This window comes from Mobula birostris, chromosome 5, assembly GCF_030028105.1.
Source record: "Mobula birostris isolate sMobBir1 chromosome 5, sMobBir1.hap1, whole genome shotgun sequence".
Lineage (NCBI taxonomy): Eukaryota > Metazoa > Chordata > Chondrichthyes > Myliobatiformes > Myliobatidae > Mobula > Mobula birostris.
In genome coordinates, this window is record NC_092374.1 from 12,473,998 (window position 1) to 12,494,854 (window position 20,857).

Sequence of the window (20,857 nt, forward strand, 5' to 3'; positions counted from 1 at the left end):
TAATTAACTAAATGTTAAGTTCCTGCCGCCAGGTTGTTGATTACCACGGACGGATCAGATCTGTTGCATCCCTGACCGGTTTCTTGTCCAATGCACAGAAGCTTTTGTTTGCTAAATTTCAGAGGTCCGGCAAACTCCCAGTTTCCAGGCTCCTAAGCGGAGGGAGTCTACTGCAAGAACTCCTGATACAGGGCATTCCACTGAAACCTGATCCCCGTTTCCAAATATAGACGAGTGCCGGCAGTGACTCCGCGGGCACACGGCAGATGTTAGCTGCGGTGGGCCGCTCGCTGCGGTCCCCACGGAGGCTCGGTCCGAGTGCAGGCGCCCGCCGAGAGGAGGAGGCGGGGAGGTGTGCACGGGGTGATCCCCGGCGGTCGACGCGGAGGAGGAGGAACTCTCCCAGAACCGCTACCCCCACCTCGCCGACGGGTTTCGGAGCTGCTGGCGGTCAGGACCGCTGCTTCACGTCGAACAGGAGAGGTAATACCCTTTTTAAAGCGGACTCGTCCGTCAGCAGTGAGCTGTAGTGTGGCTGTACTGGCAGCACAAAGCGATAGGGTTGTTGGATAATTCGGGAACTGGCTGTTGTATCCTAGTATCGGTTTGTTCTTGACACATAATAAGTGACTCGTTGAAAAGTTTACGTACAGTCTAGACAGATTATTCCATATATTATTACCTGGAAGCAATAAAATGGAAAAGAGATTGCAGAATACAGTGTTTCAATAAGTATAGTGCAGGCGGACAAATAAAATGCCAAGGGCCGAATCAAGGTAGACCGGGAGATCAGGAGTTCATCGTTCGGAGTGTGAGAGGTACGTTAAATAATCTGATAACAGACGGGTTAGAAACTGCCTTTGAGTCTGGCGGTTCGTGGTCTCCGGCGTTTGTACGTTCCGGGACGGGAGAGGGGAGAAGAGACAATGGCCGGGGTGGGAGGAGAGGGGGTCCTCGATCTTCATGACTCATGAAAGAGCGGGAAGTGTAGATGGAGGGGCTGTCGGTTTGGGTGATGGACTGGGCTGTGTTCATATCTCCCTGCCCGTTTCTTGCGGTCTTAGGGAGAACAGTTGTCATTACAAGCCGTAACGCAACCGGGATTCAAGGGTTACGGGGAGAAGGCAGGGGAATGGGGTTGAGAGGAATAATAATTCAGCCATGGTGGAATGGCGGAGCTGACTCAACGGGCCGAATGGCCTACTTTGCTCCTACATCTTATGATCTTAAGAAATGGAATAACCGATTGAAGCAAATCTTCAGGGACACGAGAAACGGCAGATACCGGAATCTGGAGCAGCACGCCGTCCCCAGACATCCTGAGCCGCAATTTGGGGGTTTCGACACGAAATCTCGACAGTTCTTTACACTCCCCCCCCCCACCCCCTCGGATGCTGCTCGACACGCTGAGTTCATGCAGCAATTTGATTGTAGTTAAAATCTTAGCTTAGTCGGAGTGAAAAGTTGGCGAATGACTGTGTGGTCCAAATCTATACTTGGCTCAGGGTACAGAGGGGTCCCGGTTCAATGACAGGGAACTTTCATTTCCTTTGTGTTTTTGATTGCAATTCACTCTTTTTTTTTGGTTTTCGCTGCCTGAAAGCTGATTCAAGGGGAATTTACTAAAAGAGGGTGATTTGCCAGCATCAGGCTCAGTGGGGCTAATGGGAAAGTTCTATATTGCAACCAACAATCTGCCGAAGGGTCCAAGCGATGGATACAGCCCAGCGTATCACAGGCAAAGCCCTGTCCAGTGAGTACATTTACAAGGAGCGCTGCCATAAGAAAGCAGCATCCACCATCAAAGACTCTCACCATCCAGGCTATTCTTCCTTCTTGCTGCTGCCATCGGGAAGGAGGTACAGGAGCCTTGGGTCCCACATCACTGGGTTCAGAACAGTTACTGCTCTATAACCATCAGGCTCCTGAACCGGTGTGGATAACTCCACTCACCTCAACCTACAGTCTAGGTGTTAAGGACTCTGTAACTCGTGTTCTCAGTATTATTTAATCATATTTTATTTGCATGATTTGTTTTCTTTTCCATATGAGTATTTGTCAGTATTTATTTCATAGTCATAATAGTCATACTTTATCTATAGTTTCTCACAATTGCATTTCATTATTTTCCTTCCATTAAGGCTGATTCATTTACCTTCTCAACCCGTCTCCTGTTTTCTGCCTGTAACCTTTGACGCCCTGACTAATCAAAAACCTGTCAACCTTCACTTTAAATATACCCAATGACTTGGCCTCCACAGCTGTCTGTGGCATTGAATTCCCCAGATTCACCATCATCTGGCTGAAGAAACTCCTCTTCAGTTTGGTTCCAAAGTGATGTCGTTGTGTTCGGAGGCTGTGCCCTCTGGTGCTAGACTCCTCACTCCCAGACCAGCACCAGCAGTTATCACTCTTTAACCACCAGGCTCCTGCACCAGAAGGGATAACTTCACTCACTCACCCCAACACTGAACTGATTCCACAACCCATGGCCACTGCAGCTCATGTTCCCAATATTATTTATTTACTTATTTATTATGATTTTTTTTGTACTTACAGTTTGTCTCTTTTTGCATAATTGATTGCTTGTTCGTATTTTGTTTGTGTAACTTTATTGTATTTCTTTGCTCTACTGTGAATACCTGCAAGAAATTGAATCTCAGGGTTGTATATGGTGACAAATACTTCGATAATAAGTTTTTATTTTTACTTTGAATTTTATTGCCCACATTCTCTACATGTCCACTCTATCTAGGCCTCTCAATATGCAATAGGTTTCAATCAGATCCCTTCTCATTCTTCTAAACTCCAATGCGTACAGGCCCAGAGCCATCAACCACTTATAATAGTGAAATAGAAGAAATCCCTGAGCTTGATGGAAAGTGGATCAAAAGGAGAATTTAATTTAATTTTAATATTTTAGTTTAGAGATACAGCACAGTAACAGCCCCTTCTGGCCATACGAGCCTGTGCTGCCCAGTTACACCATGTGACTAATTAACCTAACTTGTACATCTTTGGATTGTGGGAGAAAACCAGAGCACCCGGAGGAAACCTATACAGCCAGAGGGAGAACGTGCAAACTCTTACAGACAGCAATGAGGATTGAAACCCAGTTGCTGCTGCTGTAAATGTGTTATGTTTAACCACTGCAGTACCATGCCACCCAATAAACAGAAAGTAGCTGAGCGCACATCTGTATGTACTTGCTCTGGAGGCAGTTTGGAGAGGGTTGAATCTGGGCGTGAAGGGGTTAACTTACGAAGGGATGTATAACACTTTGGAGGTGACTTTATTGAGAAGGACTGACAGGGCAAAGCTGAAAAACCTCCAAGCAAGAAACTAGAAACCGGGGGGGGGGGGTCAGAATGAGGGGCCATGTGGATGAAAAATTCAAAGTTAAATTACATATATACTACCCTGAATTTTATTTTCTTTACAGTGGTTACAAGGTAGAATGTGAAAATCTACACACAAAGGCAGATAAACAACCAACGTGCAAAAGACAAACTGCAAAACAAAATAATTATAATAAAAACAAAAAACTAATAAATAATATTGAGAACATGAGTTGTAGAGTCTTTGAAAGTGAATCCATAGGTTGTGGGAACAGTTTAGTGTTGGGATGGGTGAAGTTATCCACACTGGTTCAGGAGCCTGATGGTTTAGGGTAATAACTGTCCCTGAACCTGGTGGTGTGCAATTCTGTCTCATGTGGTGTAGAGAACATTTGGAACTTTTTACCTCAGGTAGTGTAGTTGTTGAATAGCAATAGTGTGATCACTTGAGTCAAGTATGATGTTCTCCTAAAGAGTTGTCTCCACGTTGTTAGGATGAATTCCCTTAATGGAGAATGTCTGTGCGCAACTTTGTTTGACGTGGGGAGTCTGATGCATGGGCAGCCACCGCACGGTGCTTGACAGATCAGGGTCAGGATCCAGTGGCTTTGAATGCAAGACAACTGACGACCCTTCACGGCTGCAGCCTTCCTCCACTTTCAATGGCATTGTGTGACATCATCTTCTGCCAGCTCCACTGCTGAGGTCTTGATTTGTCTGGAACCTCCCTCTTGACCTGACCGCCATGGGTGAGCCCACCAGGAACAAGGCGCTAGATGGCTAAAATCCAGACGGCGTCGCTCACAGGATATCAGGAACTCACAGTCCTCTCCATCTTGGAGAAGGGTTATCGAATATATTCAACATAAAGATTAAAACTACACGGAAGTTAAATGAGAAGTAGAAAGTGGTTTTGAGGCCAGATCTGGATCATGCATGATCCTATTGACTGATGGAGCAGCTTTAAGGGGCTAACACCAGACACTGGAAAAACTTGGCATCCATGAAAAAGAAACAGTAAATGTTTCTGGTCTGCAACCCTTCATCAGAACGCAAGGGGCTGAATCACTGTCTCTTGTCCTATGTCACCATTCTATCTAAAGGGAAAAATGGTCTTGACTTATCATTCTAGGAGTTGCCATGTGTTAATATACTCAATGGCTACTTAATCAGGTACACCTGTTCATTAATGCAAGTATCTAATCAGCCAATCATGTGGCAGCAACTCAATGCATAAAAACATGCAGACATGGGCACGAGCCTCAGTTGTTGTTCAGACCAAAAGTGACAATGGGGAAGAAATATGATCCAAGTGACTTTGATCATGGAATGATTGTTGGTTTATGCATCTCAGAAACTGCTGATCTCCTGGGATTTTCACACATAAGTCTTTAGAGTTTATAGATTTAGGTGTGGAAAAGATCCAGTGAGCAGCAGCTCTGTGGATGAAAGCACCTTGTTAATGAGAGAGGTCAGAGGAGAATGGTCAGACTGGTTCTAGCTGACAGGAAAGTGACAGCAACTCAAATAACCATATGTTACAACAGTGGTGCGCTGAATGCACAGCACCTCAAACCTTAAGTGGATTGGCTACAGCAGCAGATGATAGCAAACAGACTCAGTGGTCATTTCACTAGGTATAGGCAGTACCTCATAACATGGCCACTAAGAGAAGGCTGCCATATCACCTTCTGTTACTGGAGTGTTGGGTTGAAATCTTTTACCAGTATAGTTCGAAAGAGATTGGTAAATTGCTCTGGATTTCCAGCATCTACTGAATCTCTTGTGTTTATCATAAATTGGCAAATTGGTTTATTATTGTCACATGTACAGAGGTACAGTTTAAAAATAACTCAGTTTTGCATGCCATCCATACTGATCTTTTCATTACTTCAGTACATTAAGGTAGTACAAGGGAAAACAATAACAGAATGAAGAATGAAAATGTCACAGTGTGACAAGGAAGTGCAGTGCAAGCAGACAATAAGGTACAAGCTCATGACAAAGTAGATTGTGAGGTCAAGATTCCATCTTATCATACTAGAGGACCATTCAATAATCGGCTGCAATTGGGCAGGGGTTACAGGAGCCTTAGGTCCTACACCACAAGGTTCATGAACAGTTATTACCCTACAACCATCCAGGCTCCTAAATCAGTGTGGACAACTTCACCCACCCCAACTCTGAACTGATTTCACAACTTTCAGACTGACTTTCAAGGACCCTACATCTCATGGTCTCGGTATTATTTATTGACTTCATTAGCGTTATATTTTTGTATTTGTGCAGTTTGCCTTTTGCACATCAGTTGCCCGTTTTTGTGCATAGCTTTCATGGATTCTGTTGTATTTCCTTGTTCTACTGCGAATGCTTGCAAGAAAGTGAATCTCTGGGTAGTATATTGTGACATACATGTACTTTGACAATAAATTTACTTTGAATTTTGAACATTAGGATAGAAGCTGTCCTTGAGCCCGGTGGAAGGTGCTTTCATGCATTTGTAACTTCTGCCCGTTGGGAGGGGAGAGAAGAGAGAATATGCAGGTTTGGTAGGGTCTTTGATTGTGATGATTGATTTACTGAGGCAGCAAGAGAGTGTAGACAGAGTCCAAGGAGGGAAGGCTGTTTTCCCTGATGTGCTGAACTTTGTGCACAACTCTGCAGTTTCTTGTGGCCGAGGACAGAGCAGCGTACATCTGGATAGGGAGCTTTTTATGTTTGTATTTCAATGGTTTTATAATTTAGTGTAACGCTGGACGAACTGAGTAGGTCAGGCAGCATCAATGAAAAAAATTATAAGAGTAAAAAGGCGATGTTTCAGGCCGAGATGCTTCTTCAGGACTGGAAAGGAAAGGGGGAGATGCCTGAATAAAGAGGTGGGGAAGGGAAAGAGGCTAGCTGGAAGGCGATAGCTGAAGCTAGGTGGGTGGGAAAGGTCAAGGGGAAGAGAAAAAAAGGAAGGAGGAAGGGAGCCAGGGGAAGTCGTAGGCAGTTGAGAAGTAGTAAAAGGTCAGTATGGGGTACAAGGGAAGGGTGGGGGGAAGGTTTGGTCACCAGATGGAGAAATTGATATTCAGGCCATCGGACTGGGTGTACCCAGATGGAATACAAGATGTTGCTCCTCCAACCGGGGGTGGCCTCATTATTATTCAGTGTTCATGCAAATGTTCCCCCAGTTCTCAGTCAATTCCAATTGGACTGTGGGATGGTGGGGCAAATAATTATCTCACACTATACCACCGGAGAATATCTGAAATGCTGGAGGAACTCAGCAGGTCAGGGCAGCATCCATGGAGAGGAATAAACAGTTCACCTTCTGAACTGAGACCCTTCGTTGGGACTGGAAAGGAAAGGGAGAAGAAGCCAGAGTTAGGAGGTGGGAGGAGGGGAAGGAGTACAAGCTGGCAGGTGACAGGTGAGACCAGGTGAGGGGGAACATGGGTGGGGGAGGTGACAGGTGAAAGGGATAAAGGGCTGAGGAAGAACGAACATGAGAGGAGAGGACAGTGGACCATGGGGGTGGGGCGTAGGGAGAGAACCCAGAGGGATCTGACAGGCAGGTGAAAAGAGAAGGGCTGGGAGGGTAACCAGAATGGGGAATGGAAAAAGATGAAGGGAGGGGGAATTTGGGGAAAAAGTTAGAGAAATCAATGTTCATGCCATCAGCTTGGAGGCTACTCAGACAAAATATGAGGTGTTGCTCTTCTACCTTGAGCTTGGCCTCATCCTGGCAGTGGAGAAGTGGACACAGTTCAGTGCATCAAGGACTGACATGTTGGAATGGGAATGGCAAGTTGAACTCAAATGGCTGGCCACTGGGAGATCCTGCCATTTGCTGTGGATGCGATGAAGGTGGTTGTCAAAGTGGTCCCCAGATCTGTGTTGGGTCATACCAATGGAGAAGAGCCTACACTGAGAGCACCATATAAAATAGATGACACCAACAGACTCACAGGTGAGGTGTTGCCTCACCTGGAAGGACTGTTTGGGGCCATGAATGGTGGTGAGGGTGGAGGAGAAGGGGCAGGTGTAACACTTGTTCCATTTCCAGGGGTAAGTGCTGGGAGGGAGGGATGAGTGGACAAGGGAGTCAGGGTAGAGAGTGATCCTTACAGAAAGTGGAGAGGGAGTGGGGGTAGGAAAAGGTGTGATTAATCATAGGGATGATACTGGAGAAGGTAGGGGTGAAGGGAATGAACAACCAGTGTTATTTCTGGTGTATGTTACCTAGCAACTGCACAAGACATAGGAGCAGAATTAGGCCATTGAAACTCCCCTAATACCACTCCACATACCTGATCCAAGAAGTGCAGAAGCCAGGGGAGGGGAAGGCTGTGCTCAGAGTGGCTCAGCTCTAGAGCCACTACCTTACAGTTCCAGCAACCTCAGTTCAGTTCCGACCTCTGATGCTGTTGGTGTGGAAACTGTATGTTCTCCTTTATGATTTGTGTGGGTCTGTATCCTGTGCTCCCAGTGCAGTTGCTTCTACATCATTGAGACCAGACATAGATATGGAACAACTTTGTCAAGCATCTTCTCTCCATCTGCAACAGGCAGAGTTTCCCGTTGGCCAATTATTTTAATTCCACTCCCCATTCCCACTCCATGGCCTCCTCTACTCCCACGATGAGTCCACTGTCAGGTTGGAGGAACAAAACCTCATATTCCGTGCGGTTAGCCTCCAACTTGATGGCATGAACATCGATTTCTCCAACTTCTGATAATTTTCTCTCCCTTCCCTCTTACCCCCACCCCCCCCCCACCATTTTGGATCCACTCTTGCCCCTCCTCTTCTCCTCATCTGCCTATTGCCTCCCTCTTCTTCCATGGTCCACTCTCTACTCTTATCAGAGTCTTCCTTTTTCAACCCTTTACCTTTTCCACCCATCACCTGCCAGCTTCTAACTTCATCTGCCCTCACCACCCACTCACCTGGTCTCATCTATCACCTGCCAGCTTGTACTTCTTCCCTTCCCTCCACTCCACCTTCTTAATTTCCCTTCCTTTCCAGTCCTGAAATATTGGCCATTTATTCCTTTCCGTAGATGCTGCCTGACCTGCTGAGTTTCTCCAGCATTTTGTAAGATATTACCAGCATTTGCAGAACCTCTTGTGTTTCCCCTGGATGTTCTTGTTCCTTGTGGCATCCCAAGAGTGTGTGATTTGGTAGGTTAATTGGCCAATATAAGTTTTTCCTGGTGAGTAAGTAAATTGTGGCGTTTCGTGGGAGTGGGAAATAAAATGGGGTCAGTGTGAATGGGCACTTGATGGTCAACCTGGAGAGGTTAGAGGCAAAAGTTAGTTTTGGGATTGTCCAAGCAACACATACAAAATGCTGGAGGAACTCAACAGGCCAGGTAGCATTTATGGAAAAGCGTAAACAGTCAACATTTCTGATGAGGGGTCTCAGCTCAAAACAGCGACTGTTTACTCTTTTCCATATTTGCTACCGGACCTGCTGAGTTCCTCCAGCATTTTGTATGTGTTCCTTGGATTTCCAGCATCTGCTGATTTTCCCATTTTTGGAATTGTCCAGTTGTCAGAGGCATAAAATGAAGGTTGTGAAATTACGTCCTTAGAAGTTCAGTAATGGATGCTGTTCCTGGGCCATTGGCACAAAGCTCAGAGTGATAAACGCTAATTGAATTGTCTATTCTGTGCCTTTACATGCTCCCACTGTACTTCATCAGGGCTTAACATCAGTGACCACAGTGAACGTGCATGCAGGTCAGTGATTTTGCTGAGTGAGTGATGTCAGAGTTATTTCTAAGTCCCTAGTCCAGAGCTGAAATAGCCATGATTTGTACAGGCTTGCCAAAGAATTCCCCCTTGGGTACAAGGCTCTGCAGGCTACTAAATTAGAAGGAGCTGGCAGTGGTCTAAAAATTACTGTGCCCGTGAATAACAAAAGTAACGCAAATCACTAGAGTGTGATGCCATAAGAGCTTAAAACATACTGTAGGAGCAGAATTAGGCTACTCAGCCCATCGAGTCTGCTCTGCCACTCCATCAGGGCTGATTTATTACCCCCTCAACCCTGGCCCTTTGAGCCGCACCGCCCAGCAATCCCCTGATCTAATCCTAGCTTAATCACCAGGCAGTTTTACAATGACCAATTAACCTGCTAACCGGTACTTCTTTAGATCGTGGGAGGAAACCAGTGCAGTCGGAGGAAACCCACGTGGTCACAGATAAATGTACAAACTCGATACGGGCAGCGGCAGGAATTGAACCTGGGTCGCTGGTACTGTAAAGCGTTGTGTTACCGTGCTGCCCCGTAACCTCTGATGCCCTTACTAATCAAGAACCTATCAACCTCCACTTTAAATATACCCAATGACATGGCCTCCAAGGCCAACTGTGGCAATGAATTCCACAGATTCACCACCCTCCTCCTAAAGAAATCCTTCCGCATCCCTGTTCTCAAGGGACATACGTGTATTCTGAGGCTATGCCGTCTGGTCCTAGACTTCCCCTGACTGTGCTGATGATCCAGCGTTGTGAGTTAAATCTAGCAGCATCAGCCACCAAGTTAATCAGTTGCTGTTTAAGACCCCCCACCCAATTCAGCCATGTCCACATGGTCCAGATCTGGAACGATCTCTCAGAGGAAGTGGTTACAATTACAGTATTTAGGATATACAACATAGAACATGGGCCCTCTGCCTACAATGTTGTGCCAGAGGAAAGGTCAATACCCTGACACAGTGGTACCAAGATAACAACCTCTCCCTCAATGTCCAAAAAAATCAAGAGAGCTGGTTGTGGATCACAGGAATGGGGACAGGCTCGGCCCAATCAGCATCAATAGGACTGTAATTGAGAGGGTGAGTGGCTTCAAGTTCCTCAGTATACACATCACTGAAGATCTCAGCTGGACTCTACATGTCAGGTTTGTGGCAAAAAAAAAAGCACAACAGCATCTCTTCCATCTCAGGTGACTGAAGAAGTTCAGCATGAGCCCCCAAATCACCAAGACCTTCTACAGGGGCACCATTGAGAGCATCCTGACTGGCTGTATCACCACTCATACAGGAACTGCACTAACTTAATGCGATGGATTCATAACACAAAGATTTTTCCTCCGTCATGTTGTGGGATGGATATAAGATTTAAATAAATTCAATCAATATAAATGTACTCCATGATCAATCTAACCTTTCCCTGCTGCAGAGGCCATAGCCTTCCCTATTTCTTTCATCCATGTGCCTATGTAAGACTATCTTCTTGTTGCTGTTGAGTGCCACTGAGTCGTCGTTGATTCATAGCTACCCTATGGATAGTGTAGTTGTCCATAGGGTTTTCATGGCAAGATACAGCAGTAGATTGCCCGGCCTTTCTTCTGTGCAGATACTGCTGCTGGGACCCAGCTAGATTTGAACTCAGGACCATCCGCTTTGAAGTCTAGTGCCAAAGCCATTACACCACCGACGCTCTTAAATCTGTCCCTAATGAATCTGCCTAGCCACCACCCCTGGAGGTTCTGCACTCCCAGTACTCTCTGTGCAAAAAAATCTACCTCTGATATTCTCACCTATACTTTCCAACAACCTTAAAATGATGGCCTCTCATATTAGTCATTGAGACCCTGGGGGGAAAAAGACACTGGCTGTCCACTTTGTCTATGCCTCTCAATCATGTACACCTCTATCAAGTTGCCTGGCATCCGATGTTATCGCTGCATTCCATGTCTCTACTTGCTGGCGTTGTATGCAGTTCCCTGCTACCACATTAGCACAGTCTACATCGCTCCTTACTCAGAACCAGTTTTAGTACCACTGGCACACATCCTGACATTTGTTCTTTCGTGGTAGCGGTGCATTGCAATTCATAATAATAAAGCTATAAAATATATAAAAAATGAAAATTAAATAATTAGTGCAAAATGAGCAAAGTCGTGAGGTAGTGTTCATGAGCTCATTTTCCTTGAAGAAACTGTTGCTGAAACATTGAGTGTTTATCTTCAGGCTCTTGTACCTTACCCCTGATGGTAGCGATGAGAAGAGGGCATGTCCTGGGTGATGGGGGCCCTTAATGATGGATGCTGCCTTTCTGAGGCATCACCTTTTGGAGATGTCTGTGATGCTGGGGAGGCTCGTGCTCAGGATAGAGCCGGCTGAGTTTACAACAGTCTGTAGCATTTTCCAATCACGTGCACGATCCTAATATTTCCCCTACCACATGTACCAACTACAAGGATAAGGGCACCGAAAGCATGGGAATATCCTCATCTACAGGGCATGACACCCAAAAGTCTGACAAACCTCTATAGGTTTGTGGAGGAGAGTGTATTGACTGGCTGCATCACGCCTGATTTGGAAGCACTAGTTCTCAAGAAGGGAAAAACCTACAAAAAGTAATGCGTACGGCCCAGTCCATTCCTCTCAACCATTGGGCACATCTACGTGAAACACTGTCACAGGAAAGCGGCATCCATCAGCAGGGACACCCCTCCCCACCCCACTATCCAGGACATGCTCTTTTCTTGCTGCTGCCATCAGGAAGGTGGTACAGGAGCCTCAGGAATCACACCACCAGTTCAGGAGCAGTTATTACCCCTCAACCCTCAGGTTCTTGAACCAAAGGGGATAACTTCACTCAATAAATCTATAGAATAATAACCATAACAGAATCAATGAAAGTCCACCCAACTAGGATATTCAACCAGATGCAGAAGACAACAAACTGCGCAAATACTAAAAGAAGAAATATTAAGTAAATGGCAATAATTATGAGGAAAATGAGAGGAAGAGTCCTTGAAAGTGAGTCTACAAGAAAACTAATCTCAGGGTTGTGTATGGTGATATATATGCACTTTGATAATAAACTTGCTTTGAACTTCGAATCTTGTTTTAAGAGACAGTTGGACAGGTACATGGATAGCCAAAGTGTAGAAGATTGTAGGTCAAACACTGGAAAATGGGACCAACTTGATTGGGCATCTTTGTTGGCATGGACCATTTAGGCCAAGGGCTTGTTACCATGCTGTGTAGTTCTATGATGCTATGGAGGTTGCCCCCCACACCGCACTCCATCCTGACCTGGAAACATAATTGTCTAATTTTCACTGTCACTGGATCAAAACAAAAGCTTTGCAGAGCCAGCTGCAAGATCGGGGTGCAATTTCCATCCCCCCCCCCACCCCCGCTGTCTGTAAAGAGTTCGTATGTTCTCCCCGTGACCATATGGCTTTCCACCCACACTCCACGGACATAGGTCAGGGCTAGTGAGTTGTGGGCATGCTATGTTGCCGCCAGAAATGTGGCAACACTTGCGGGCTGCCAAGCACAATCCTCTCAGATTTGATTTGACACAAACGATGGATTTCTCTGAATATTTTGATGTACACATGACAAAGATAATCCTAAACTCAAGCACTGCAGTGGTCAAAGACAGCTTTCCACCACCTTCTCAAGGGCAACGTAAATAGACTATTAAAATGCTGGCTCAGCCTGCAAAGCCCATGCCTCTTGAATGAATGTATTTTTTTATAAATTGTCCTTTCAGTCCATCACATCCATGCTGACGTTTGAGCCCATCTACATTACTCCCATTTGCCCACATTAGCAAGGGTCCTGTCATTCAAGGACTTCACAACTAATGTTCTCAATTTCATCTGTCTATCTAATTATTTATTGTGGAGGTGTGTGGTATTGGACTCCAGATACCTTACTCTGACCCTGACATCCAGTGTTCTTCTCCCGAGAGCTTGCACCTTCTCCGTGGGCTCCTGCACAGAGTTCCTCTGGTGCACCAACATCCCAAAAACGTTCCAGTAAGCTCGACACCTCCTACATAAATGCCAAGACTGCTGATTGGTTACCCCAGTAGGTTCACTGGCTGTTGTATGTTACAGTGCCTATAAAAAGTATTCACACCACCACCCCCCCCCCCAGAAGTTTTCGTGTTTATTGTTTTGCAACATTGAATCACAGTGGATTTAATCTGGCAACACACATAAAAGTTGCTGGTGAACGCAGCAGGCCAGGCAGCATCTCTAGGAAAAGGTGCTGCCTGGCCTGCTGCGTTCACCAGCAACTTTTATGTGTGTTACTTTAATTTCCAGCATCTGCAGAATTCCTGTTGTTTGCGGATTTAATCTGGCTTTTTTGACACTGATCAGCAGAAAAGGCTCTTTCATGTCAAAGTGAAAACAAATTGATCTAAATTTATTGCAATTATTAAGCACAAAAAATTGACTGCATAATTACTCACCCTCTTCAACTAAATATTTAGCAGATGCACCTTTGGCAGCAATTACAGCCTTGAGTCTAGGTGGATAGGTCTCTATCAGCTTTGCACATCTGGACACTGCAATATTTCCCCATTCTTCTTCACAAACTGCACAAGGTCTGTCAGATTGCATGGGGATTTGTGAGTGAACGGCCCTTTCCAAGTGCAGCCACATATTAAGCCATTCCTGTGTAGCTTTGGCTTTATGCTTGGGGTCATTGCCTTGCTGGAAAAAAATCTTTTCCCAAGGCACAATTTCTCACAGACTGTATCAGGTTTTCCTCCAGGATTTCCCTGTATTTTGCTGTATTCATTTTACCCTCAAACCTCACAAGCCTTCCAGGGCCTGCTTCAGTGAAGCACCCCCACAGCATATTGTAGCTACTACCATGCTTCCCAGTGGTGATGCTGTGCTTTTGATGATGTGCAGTGTTAGGCATAAACCAAACATTATGTTAAGTCTGATGGCCAAAAAGCTCAATTTTATTTTCATCAGACCATAGAACCTTCTGCTAACCTTCCATAGAAGCTGACTTTAGAGTCTCCCACGTCTTCTGGCAAACTCCAGGCAAGATTTCATGTGAGTTTTTTCTCCCCAACAGCGGCTTTCTCATTGCCACTATCCCATAAAGCTGTGACTGTTGAAGCAGCCGGACAAAAGTTGATGTATGCACAGTCTCTCCAACTCAGCTACTGAAGCTTGTAACTCCCCCAGAGTTGTCATAGGTCTCTTGGTGGCCTCCCTCACTAGTCCCCTTCTTGCATGATCACTCAGTTTTTGAGGATGGCCTGCTTTAGGCAGATTTATAGCTTTGCCATATTCTTTCCATTTCTCAATGATTAACTTAACTATGCTCCAAGGGATATTCAGTGACTTGGAAATTTTCTTGTATCCATCGCCTGACCTGTGCTTTTCAATAACTTTGCCACAAGTTGCTTGAAGTATTTAGTCTTTATGGTGTAGTTTTTGCTAGGATACTGACTCACCAGCAGTTGAACCTTCCTGATATGGTTGTATATTTACTACAGTCAATTGAAACACCTTGACTGCACACAGGTGATCTCCATTTAACTAATTGTGATTTCTAAAACCAATTGGCTGCACCAGTGATGATTTGGTGTGTTATATTAAAGGGGGTGAATACTTATGCAATCAATTATTTTGTGTTTTATATTTTTAATCAATTTAGGTCACTTTGTAGATATCTGCTTTCACTTTGACATAAAGAGTCTTTTTCTGTTGATCAGTGTCAAAAAAGCAAAATTAAATCCACTGTGATTCAATGTTGTAAAGCAATAAAACATGAAAACTTCCAAGGAGAGTGAATACTTTTTATTGGCATTGTACCCTTCCGTGTAATTTCATAACAAAGGAATCAAAGGAGAGATGATGGCCATGAAAACAGAATAAATTCAGTGTTACTGGGAAATAATGAGAAAGGGAGAGGGTTGATGGGATTGCTGTAGGCAATCATAAACACAAGAGATTCTGCACATGCTGCAACACACACAAATGCTGGAGGAGCTCAGCAGGTCAGGCAGCATGTGTGGAGAGGAATAAACAGTTGATGTTTTGGGCTGAGTCTTGATGAAACATTGATTATTTATTTTTCTCCATAGACTCTGCCTGACCTGCTGTATTCCTCCAGCATTTTGTGTGTTTTACTCTTCTGGGAGCCATCGTGAACTCTTTCTGTGCAAAATAATTTCCTAATGTTTGATAGTGTGTGTATCAACACTAATCCTTGAGCCTATTCAATGAGATCATAAAGTCATTGAGTCACAGACATACAACAGGCCCTTCAGCCCTCTGAATCTCTACTATCCATTACCCATCCATTTATACCCCTTCATGCTCTCATCTTGCTGCTGCTATATGGAAGGAGGTACAGGAGCCTTGGGTCCCACACCACCGGGTTCAGGATCAGTTGTTACTCTTCAACCATCAGGCTCCTGAACTACGGTGGATAACTTCACTCACCTCAACACTGAATGGATTGCACAATCTATGGACTCCCTTTTCAAGGACTCTTCAGATCAAGTTCTGAATATTATTTATTTATTGTATTTGTACAGTTTGTCATTTTTTGCACTTTGATTGTTTGTCCATCTTTGTGTGAGGTTTTTCATTGATTCTAATGTGTTTTTTGTATCTACCATGAATGCCCACAAGAAAAATGAATCTCAGGGTAGTTAGTGTATGGTGACATCTATACAGCACAGTTTGATAATAAATTTACTTTGTACTTTGAACTTTATTTTCATCTTGGGTCATGGCTTCATTTACCATGACTCTACTTACCTCTTCTCCCACGTCCTCCCAAACGCCTGCCAATCAAAAGCATTTCAATGAACAATGGGCTAAGAGCCAATTTCTTCCCGAGAGATAGTTGCACGTTTCTCTCAGCTTTCTATCCTCACATTTGAAGGATTTAGACTCTGCTGGCCTCGCTGAGCCGCGGATACAATGAGGCGGCATCTCGGGTCCTCCTTCTCCTCAGTGGTTGTGATCTGGCAGCACTTCTCGAGCCATCCGCTGAGAGTTCTGTGCTCCAGTGACTGGGGTGGGATTTCATCCAGAGCCTTCTGTCTCAGCTGAATCACAGCTGACACCCCGGAGAGAGCAGCTGCAATCTATTTCCTGAATTGTTCCACAGAGCCAACGAGAGGGGAGATTCTGTCCGACTAACTGGATTGAATTTTTCGTTTGAAGGAATAGCAGGCGGGGGCTGTGCGGTTGATGTAGCCCTCGTGGCGAGTGGTTGAGTGGTGTTGATCTGTCAGAGGAGAAGTCACACAAAACACTGGAGGAGCTCAGTGGGTCAAGCATCATCTATGGAAGGAAACGGACTGTCGATATTTTGGGTTGGCACAGTGGTGTACCAGTTAGCATAACACTTTACAGCACCAATAATCATGAATCGGAGTTCAGTTCATTCCATTGTCTGGAACTTACTTACTTACTGCTCATTACACCACTGACATCTAGGGCAGCAATGAAGGTCCTCCATCTCTGGCGGTGTTCAGGGCTTCCTTCGTTGTGCTGGTAGCTTCCTCTCGGTTTTCACCGCTGCCAGTCATTCAAGTCCTTGGTGGAGGCTCAGGAGTACCATCACGCTCAAGTGCAGAAGGATTCTTCATTGCTGCCTCCGTAATAGTTTTGTTTTACCATCAGGGTTATTAACTCTGAGCTGTACCCCCAAACCTGGAGGATCAGTGGACCAACTTTAGTCTGGCCTCTACCCTTTGACCTGTTTGGTGTGGGTGACCCTGCCCAGAACCAAAGCATAAAGCCCTGACTCCAGCCGATGTAGCTGTCCAAGTCATTGGGGCATGCAAGCCTCCAAACCCTATGGTCCTCGTGGAGGATCGTCTGTAAGGAGCTTGTTTATTTTCCCCTTCACTGTGTGGATTTCCTCGGGATGTTCTGCTTTCCTTCCACATTCCAGTACAAGTTAGAACGAGTAGATTGTGGGCATCCACAAACAAGAGAAAATCTGCAGATGCTGGAAATCCAAGCAACAACACACAAAATGCTGGGCGAACTCAGCAGGCCAGGCAGCATCTATGGAGAAGAGTAAATGTTTCGGGCCAAGACTCCTCGTCAGGACTGATGAAGTTATGGGCATGCTACATTGGTGTTGGATTCATGGAGACACTGTGGGCTGCCCCAGCACATCCCCAAGTGATGTATTTCACTGTATGTGTCCATGTTTCAATGTACATGTGACAAATAAAACTACTCTTTCATCTGGACTGAAGGATATCTACTTCCCTCCATGGTTGCTGCCTGACGCACTGACTTCCTCCAGCATCTTGTAGATTGCTCCAGGTTCCAGCATCTGAAATCTCACTTGTGCCTCAAAGGGGAAATCACCTGATTTAGTCTTCAGTAAAGCCATAGGCAGGGTTCCACATTCCACAAGTGGGTCTAGGGCAATTTGGCAAATTGGATTTGAACTTGTCTTGGTGATAGGAGGAGGATTGGATGGTGGGGTGGAGATATGTCTCTACCAAAGGAGGTGTACGGTGGTCATATAAGCAGCTGGTACATGTCACAAGTCCTGGTTATGCAACCACTGACACCAGGCAGGATAGTGGGAAGACCATGATCATCTACGTCATACGAATAAGCACATAATGATGACGATGATAGGAGGAGGGACAGGAGAGAAAGATTGATTTTGCGATTAGTGATTAGCGATTTGGTCAGTAGGGATCTGCGCTGGGATCCTTGTTGATTAATGACTTAATTCTACATATAAAAAGAATGACTCGCGAGTTTGTGAATGACATGAAAATTGGTCGATGTTAATAGTAATAAGGGTGGTAGTTTTGAGTTACAGAATGATATTGATACATATAGAAGGGAGTTTGAAAATCTGGTTGAATGGTATCACAACATCAACCTCTCACTCAATGTCAGTTTGGTTATTGACTACTGGAGGAAGAAGTGGGTGGGGGGGGGGAAAGCGGAGTCCGTGAGCCAGAACTTATTAGGGGCTGGGAGGAGGAGAGGGCTAGTAACTTTAAATTCCTTAGTGTTATCATATCAGTGATTCAGCCCTGCGCCATTACAGAAAGGCATGGCAGCACCTCTACTTCCTCAGAAGTTTGTGTAGATTCAGCACGTCACCTAAAACTGACAGCCTTCTATAGATGCACAGTGGGGAGTATCCTGACTGGTCTCGTCACAGCCTGGTGAAGAAACACCAATGCTCAAGAATTTAAAAGCCTACAAAAAGTGGCGGATACAGCCCAGTCCTTCACAGACAAAGCCCTCTACACACCTACAATGAGCAATGAGCACTGCCACAAGAAAGCAGCATCCATCATCAGGGACCCCCACCATCCCGGCCATGCTCTCTTCTTACTGCTGCCACCAAGAAAAGGGTACAGGAGCTGTAGATCCCACACCACCAGGTTCAGAAACAGGTGGCCCAATAGGCTCAGTAGGTAACACACATCAAAGTTGCTGGTGAACGCATCAGGCCAGGCAGCATCTCTAGGAAGAGGTGCAGTCGACGTTTCAGGCCGAGACCCTTCGTCAGGACTGACTGAAGGAAGAGTGAGTAAGGGATTTGAAAGTTGGAGGGGGAGGGGGAGATCCAAAATGATAGGAGAAGACAGGAGGGGGAGGGATGGAGCCAAGAGCTGGAGAGGTGATAGGCAAAAGGGGATACGAGAGGATCATGGGACAGGAGGTCCGGGAAGAAAGACGGGGGGGGGGGGACCCAGAGGATGGGCAAGAGGTATATTCAGAGGGACAGAGGGAGAAAAAGGAGAGTGAGAGAAAATAAGTAACAGATGGGGTACGAGGGGGAGGTGGGGCCTAGCGGAAGTTAGAAAAGTCGATGTTCATGCCATCAGGTTGGAGGCTACCCAAACGGAATATAAGGCGTTGTTCCTCCAACCTGAGTGTGGCTTCATCTTTACAGTAGAGGAGGCCGTGGATAGACATGTCAGAATGGGAATGGGATGTGGAATTAAAATGTGTGGCCACTGGGAGATCCTGCTTTCTCTGGCGGACAGAGCGTAGGTGTTCAGCAAAGTGGTCTCCCAGTCTGCGTCGGGTCTCGCCAATATATAAAAGGCCACATCGGGAGCACCGGACGCAGTATATCACCCCAGTCGACTCACAGGTGAAGTGTTGCCTCACCTGGAAGGACTGTTTGGGGCCCTGAATGGTGGTAAGGGAGGAAGTGTAAGGGCATGTGTAGCACTTGTTCCGTTTACACGGATAAGTGCCAGGAGGGAGATCAGTGGGGAGGGATGGGGGGGACGAATGGACAAGGGAGTTGTGTAGGGAGCGATCCCTGCGGAATGCAGAGAGAGGGCGGAGGGAAAGATGTGCTTAGTGGTGGGATCCCGTTGGAGGTGGCGGAAGTTACAGAGAATAATATGTTGGACCCGGAGGCTGGTGGGGTGGTAGGTGAGGACCAGGGGAACCCTATTCCTAGTGGGGTGGCGGGAGGATGGAGTGAGAGCAGATGTACGTGAAATGGGGGAGATGCGTTTAAGAGCAGAGTTGATAGTGGAGGAAGGGAAGCCCCTTTCTTTAACAAAGGAAGACATCTCCCTCGTCCTAGAATGAAAAGCATCCTGAGAGCAGATGTGGCGGAGACGGAGGAATTGCAAGAAGGGGATGGTGTTTTTGCAAGAGACAGGGTGAGAAGAGGAATAGTCCAGATAGCTATGAGAGTCAGTAGGCTTATAGTAGACATCAGTGGATAAGCTGTCTCCAGAGACAGAGACGGAAAGATCTAGAAAGGGGAGGGAGGTGTCGGAAATGGTCCAGGTAAACTTGAGGGCAGAGTGAAAGTTGGAGGCAAAGTTAATAAAGTCAACGAGTTCTGCATGCGTGCAGGAAGCAGCGCCAGTGCAGTCGTCGATGTAGCGAAGGAAAAGTGGGGGACAGATACCAGAATAGGCATGGAACATAGATTGTTCCACAAACCCAACAAAAAGTCAGGCATAGCTAGGACCCATACGGGTGCCCATAGCTACACCTTTAGTTTGGAGGAAGTGGGAGGAGCCAAAGGAGAAATTATTAAGAGTAAGGACTAATTCCGCTAGACGGAGCAGAGTGGTGGTAGAGGGGAACTGATTAGGTCTGGAATCCAAAAAGAAGCGTAGAGCTTTGAGACCTTCCTGATGGGGGATGGAAGTATATAAGGACTGGACATTCATGGTGAAAATAAAGCGGTGGGGGCCAGGGAACTTAAAATCATCGAAAAGTTTAAGAGTGTGAGAAGTGTCACGAACATAGGTCGGAAGGGATTGAACAAGGGGTGATAAAACAGTGTTGAGGTATGCAGAAATGAGTTCGGTGGGGCAGGAGCAAGCTGAGACAATAGGTCGGCCAGGACAGGCAGGTTTGTGGATCTTGGGTAGGAGGTAGAAACGGGAAGTGCGAGGTGTGGGAACTATAAGGTTGGTAGCAGTGGATGGGAGATCCCCTGAGCAGATAAAGTCGGTGATGGTGTGGGAGACAATGGCCTGGTGCTCCTTAGTGTGGTCACGATTGAGGGGTAAATAAGAGGAGGTATCCGCGAGTTGTCACTGTGCCTTGGCAAGGTAGAGGTCAGTACGCCAGACTACAACAGCACCCCCCTTATCGGCGGGTTTAATAATAAGGTTAGGATTAGTGCGGAGGGAGTGGAGAGCAGAGCGTTCCAAAGGAGTGAGGTTGGAATGGGGACAAGGTGCGGTAAAGTCGAGACGGTTGATGTCCCGTCGGCAGTTAGCGATAAAGAGATCCAGAGCAGGCAGAAGACCAGAGCGGG

The 20,857-nt window shown here is 46.0% G+C and overlaps 1 protein-coding gene across 3 annotated transcripts in view; it reads left to right on the forward strand.

The window, feature by feature from the left end:
- The first annotated feature begins 252 nt into the window (after positions 1–252).
- palld (palladin, cytoskeletal associated protein) overlaps positions 253–20,857 on the forward strand; it is a 446,071-nt gene continuing 425,466 nt past the window's right edge. For 2 of the 3 annotated variants that reach the window (XM_072257625.1, XM_072257626.1), the window contains exon 1: positions 254–483. The gene's annotated coding sequence lies outside the window, so the exon portion shown is untranslated. Of the gene's footprint in view, positions 484–20,857 lie in introns of all 3 variants that reach the window. The other variant, XM_072257627.1, reaches the window with a different exon arrangement.